At 42.0% G+C, this 5,900-nt stretch overlaps 1 long non-coding RNA gene across 2 annotated transcripts; it reads left to right on the plus strand.

Moving 5' to 3' along the window:
• The first annotated feature begins 1,991 nt into the window (after nt 1-1,991).
• On the plus strand, nt 1,992-5,449 carry LOC144049406 (uncharacterized). 2 transcript variants are annotated; one of them, XR_013293554.1, is made up of 3 exons: nt 1,992-2,787; nt 3,443-3,642; nt 4,057-5,449. It is a non-coding gene; the product is annotated as an uncharacterized LOC144049406 (long non-coding RNA). The 2 variants fall into 2 exon arrangements; XR_013293552.1 differs by lacking the exon at nt 1,992-2,787 and having other exon boundaries at nt 2,818-3,642.
• Nucleotides 5,450-5,900: the final 451 nt, after the last annotated feature.

Raw genomic sequence — 5,900 nt, forward strand, 5'->3', positions numbered from 1 at the left:
AGACTGAGGAAAGAGAGATGTTAGAGAAAATGGTGACAGGAACACAGAGACGGGGGCAGGCAACGCCCAGCAACGCTGATCACCGCGAGGGGGAAGTGGAGAGTGATGAGGAAGGTGAGGTGATGTTACGTGAGCAGCGGCAGATGCTCAGAGCGCTGAGTGAGGAAGAGAGGAGGGGCGATAGTGAGGAGAGCAGGTCAAGGGGGCAGCTGGCACCCGCCAGCTGGGGAGAGAAACGCCCCTGGCGGAGATCGCGGAGGTGTTGGTTCGGGAACTGAGGGCGGCCTTTCCCTCCCCAGTGGATGTGATGCCATCAATTTTTAATTATGGGAAAGGTGTTGTGTGATGTTCTAGCGAGATTTTAGAAATCAAAATGGCCATTTGGTCTGTTTCTCCTCACTGCCTTTGTGGAGATGAGAAAGGTGCAGAAGTTAAGTGAATGGAAGTGTAAGTTGGTTTGAGACAGTGATTGTTAAGTGTAGGAAAGAAAGAAGAGACGGGTGGAAAGCAATTTTTTCCCTCCAAAATTCTTTGTCCTCAAAAAGGGTGAAAAAAGAATGGTAAGCAGGAAATCTGCATATTTTGAAAGGATGGGGGCCGTGAGCTGCTGTTTTAAGAAGATGGTGATTTGTACTGTTGTCTGTTAAAATTAAATTAAACTAAATAAAAAGGCCAGGGGGTGTGATAAGTTTAGTCCTCTCTCCCATTGTCTCCATTTGGGAGACTTGTAGTCTGTTGTGTGTGAATAGCAGGGGTTTTCTAATCATAAAATCAAATTGTTCCTGTTATGCGGAAGGATATAGAGGTCTAGGTGTTAACTACAGGCCACTATCATATTATTTTTAAAATCAGATCCGTGTTTTTTATAGTTGAATAAGTAATAAAACCAAATTTTAATTGAAATAGACTTTTCATTTTTGATTTTTATATTTCCCCTGCATCTCTGATAACTTATTCGTAGGTGTGAAAATGATTTAACCTTTGTCGTTATCTGAGTCCCATTCTAGAAGTCTGGAAAGGACTTCCATCCAAGTGGCCAGTGTGACTGACAGCTGTCACATGTTTCTTAAATTTGAGGTAACACGTAATGAAGATGTCTATGGTAGACATATGCGTAAATATAGTACTACTACTTGCTATAGTGTAGTGATCAAATTAAAATAAAACCACAAAATGAATAAATTAGGGGTTTGAAAAACAAAATATTTTGGGGGAATTTTTTATTTTATTTTGTCTTGGAAATTGAATGACAACAAGCAGTGTTCTCTTGCTATGATCTCATCTCCCTCTGTCTGTTCCGAGTGTATAAATGTTTCAGGCAGGTTCAATCTTTGACTGAGAGGTGTTGTTCTTGGGTGTCTCCAACGTGCTGGAATAACCTGGCTGTTGGGCACAGAGTGGACGGCGAACTGAACAATGGTCACTTTCGGGGGGGGAAGTGATCACACGGACTGCGAAAAGGATGGTATACTGCAAATCCGCTCGTCCTGTGACTGTTCAATGACTCTTATGCATTGTTTGAGCATAATGTCCAGCAACTTTTTGAGCAGACAGGATAATCATCGATTCTGCCATGACGAACTTTTCCTGAGAACTCCAGTACACAAAGCCCAGTGCCCGCTTTGAACTTTGCCCTGCATAAACTGCTATCGACAAGGACAGGAAGGAATATGAACTACAGTTGTGGACTCAAAGTTCTGGAATCATCTGAGTTTGGTGCCTGAGGTCGTATGTTGTATTCTGTTTGTAGACATTTGCACTCTGTACTATGTCAGAAAGGAGATGTGATCTATAGCAACGCAGTTTCGGAAATTGAGAACAGCTTATGTGAATTAGGGTAGTACAAAATTCATTCTAATCCTTAAATACTATATTTTCCGTTGTTCGATGCTTGTTGAATTTGGCCTTCTATTTTTTTTCCCCATTTCTCTTTTATAACTTTGGCTTCTCAGAGTGGACTCAGATATGGAACACTTACGGCGAATTTGCTGGTTAAATTTTTAATTTTTGATTTAGGTTGCAGCACTGATTTTTGATTGGGTCATGATCTGCAAAGTTCCCTGCTGTGTTTTTACAAAGCCCCCACTACTCTGTAGAAGAGGTGAGGTTAGTTAGCATTTTAAGAATACTTTTTGGTTGGTGTAAAGTAGGGATTTTGTTTTGTTTTTCTGATTATAACTCATTTCTTTTATTAGTTGAGATGGCAGATATTTGGAAGATTCGTGACCTGCAATAGATTAATGGGGTTATTTTAAATATTTTTCTCATCTCTTCCTGACCCTAAAAGTCCTCCGCTGCAGTATCTTAATTTACATCTGCTTAAGTTGGTTGTTTTTCTAATCTACAGGATTCAAATTTACATTACAAACTCTTGCCTCAAAGGCTTTTGTTTTTATGGCTCCTGGCTAGCTCAGCTGGAGATCTTTTTATAGTTCTGGTGTTGGCCAAATTGTCACAATTTGGTTGTTTTTTAATCTACAGGACACAAGGTGTCTGTTTTTCCTCTTTGAAGCAGCAATTTGGAAGCGGCTGCAGTTTTCACATTCAGGTCTGAAATGATCAAAATTGATCTTTATCAGATGGGGGAATGACTGGTCTGTCTGTGTATGGTTGAAAAGGAAGTCTGATGTGAGAATGACTGGTCTGTCTGTTTATGGTTGAAAAGGAAGTCTGATGTGAGAATGAAGTTTGGTGTGAGGAATTTACAGGCAGCGAATGAAGAGGATGGGAGTTGGAAAAATAAGTTCTACAAAGATGACAAAAGACGACCCTTATAGCAGAAATACGGTAAGTATGTTCCATTTCAGAAACGATTGAAAAGTATAATTTCTAGAGCCCATGGAATATGCCATTTAGGTGTGGAAGGAACATTGACACACCTAGGTGACATTTTTTCATGAGACAAGTTGTTAAAAATGAACTGCAGTGTTTATTTAAGGTATAAGTATAAATCTCTTCTCAGACTGTTCATGGCCCGGCCGGACATGAATAGTTCTGAGTTAAGATGATGTTGTTTTTAAATGATTTACACTGCTATAATAAGAAACCAGCGTTAAAAATACAGAAATTTGATGTACGACAAAGAGCAACATTATGCTCAGGCATTGGAGCTGTGGATTGAGACCACAGGTAAACACCCAGGCAGCTACCCTGAAGCTGAGATGATGTTCAGGACGGCGATGCTGAACGGCCTCCCAAATGAGGTGCAAGCGATTATGTGAATTGAGACTAAAGGACAAAAGTGGTACCATTACTTACAGTTGCGCCCGGCCCCAGACTTTGTGCCTGCCAATGGTGAGCTTAAAGATTGACTGCCCGGACGGGCAGGTCAAGAGAGGGAATGTGTCGATGGCGAGAATTGGATCAAAATCGGACTCGGAAGTGTCTGAACAAAAACGACGACGATGCAAATGTTTAACTTTATTGACTATTTTGTTTGCAGGCTTGTGCTTTGTGTGGACTATGTTAGCGTTTGAACATATGGTGCGGGATGATAGAAGTGATGGAACGAAAGGAGAACGAGTGATGGTGTATCATTCCTGTAATGGAACGGTATGGTATGAAGCAGAGCAAGATGGTGGTAAGACGCTGACACAGACACAACAACTACTGTTAAATCTGAAGTGTAAACAACCGACACAGGTGAACACTTGGGTGACAATTTTCAACTGGACTCAACAATGGCTTGATTTGTTAGATAAATTGGACAATTATCAACCACAGTACCAGGACTGGTCCTTGGTACGCCCACAGGAACCTAGAAGGAGAAGAGAGGTAAAGTCAAAAAAGAAGGGGAGATATTGAAATTAACAATTGCAATGGGTAATAAGTCAATTGCGCCACCACACCAAGAAGTGTTAGTGCTAAACACATCATGTTGGGGGTTTAAGTTGTGGGCATATTCGTCTGGAAAAGATCCATATTTTCCAATTATCATTTGTGAGAATGGGACTATGATAAAAGGGGAAACACCGGTAGTAAATAATTATACCCGTCGAACGGGTACCACGGCCAAAACAATGACGACAGTAGATGACTGGTTTATGAGTCACACAGGTATTTCTATGGTCACTAATAATTGGCTCCTGATGGCTGAACAGGCCGCTAAGAATACTAACGAGGATTGTTTGGTATGTTTAGGTGCAAGACCAGTTTTGAAAATCATGGCAGCAACTGTTGTATCCAAAACCTGTCTCTTTGGTTTCCTGTATAACAAAACTCTCCAAGGAAAGTGCAGCCAATTGGATTCGGCCTTTCCACTGACAAATATGGAAAAGCAAAAGCCCATTTTTGACATCCATGTTGCACAACAAAATTTTACCTGCCTAAAGTTACATGGGAGTGGCCCTGGGATTGGAAACATCCAGGAGTCATGGTGTAATGAAAATGTGTCTTTGCCAGCAGGAATACCTCTCGCTCGTGCTGATGTTTGGCTGTGGTGTGGAGAGAGAGTGTTGTACGATAGGCTTCCCCCCAATGCCTCAGGTAAGTGCGCCCTAGTAACGCTGATCATGCCAATTAGTGTGACAGCATTAGACATGGCTAGGATAAATTGGGAAGGAGGTAGACAGTGGGGAAGAATCCCCTTCCTTGGGAGGAAGAAAAGGGACATGCAAGAATGGTTGAATGCAGGAGACCCCACATACATAGATGCAATTGGAGTTCCGAGAGGGGTCCCTGATGAATACAAATTGGTGGATCAAGTGGCGGCAGGATGGGAGAGTATTTTTCTGTTTATTACAGTAAACAAAAATGTGGACCGGATTAATTATGTCCACTATAATGTCCAACGATTGGCGAACTTTACCACTTCGGCACTCCAGGCAGTGCACGAGCAATTAGCAGCCACGTCTCTTATGGCATTCCAAAATAGAATGAGTTTAGATATGGTGTTAGCTGAAAGAGGAGGAGTGTGTGGTATTTTTGGGGAGCAGTGTTGTACTCTGATCCCCAACAATACATCTCCTGATGGTCGCCTTACTAAGGCATTGGAGGGTCTGCGCACGCTAAGTAATAAAATGAAAGAGCATTCAGGCGTGGACACCAGTTGGTACTCTGACTGGTTAAACGTCTTTGGCAAATATAAAAGCTTGATTGCATCAGTATTGATGTCTATCGCGATGTTTTCCGCTATTATGGTGTTATGCGGCTGTTGTTGTATTCCATGTATCAGATCATTGACTGTTCAGACAATTGAACGCACGTTGGGGCCAATACCGCCGGGTGGTCAGTATATGATGATCCCTCAGAAGGACCCCCAGGAAGCGGAGACAGCGGTGGCCCTCCGGGAGTCCGGGATGTGAGTATGTGAAGTTAGCCTCAGGGATCTGAGGCCATGAGAAAGAATGAAATTTTATACTGATTTTCTACTAGAATGAAATTTTTTACTAATTTTTAGTTGTTTATTGATTTATAGCTCATGTTTAACAATAAAAAACAAGGTATTCGAGTGATGACCTCAGTCGTCTGAGGTCATGAGAGGGATTAAAGGAATATAAGAGTTTGTGTGCGTGGGGGTGAAATACAGGATGTGTGTGATGGACGTGGGCGTGTTAGGAATGGAATGTTGCCAACAAAGGATGCTAATTGCAGGGGGAGATGCAGAACCGTGATAAGATCAAAGTATGTTGTAAATCACATTTGTTTGAGACCGTGGCGGAAAAGTACAAAACAGGAGAAGCCACCCAGTGACGCTGCGGATGAAGATCGGCCAATGAAAAGCAAGCTAAAGTTAAACTGCAGAAAACACATAGCCAATAGAATAATGCCAGGATGCCTTTGTTTCTGTGTCATTTAAATATTGTGTAGTATAACTATTCACTGGGGCAACTCGGATGAGAATACGTTGGCTGCTTGAGACAGAGACGTATAGAATTGTATGGGTAGGGACCCGGGACCCC

This window comes from Vanacampus margaritifer, chromosome 3 (assembly GCF_051991255.1).
Source record: "Vanacampus margaritifer isolate UIUO_Vmar chromosome 3, RoL_Vmar_1.0, whole genome shotgun sequence".
Taxonomy (NCBI): domain Eukaryota; kingdom Metazoa; phylum Chordata; class Actinopteri; order Syngnathiformes; family Syngnathidae; genus Vanacampus; species Vanacampus margaritifer.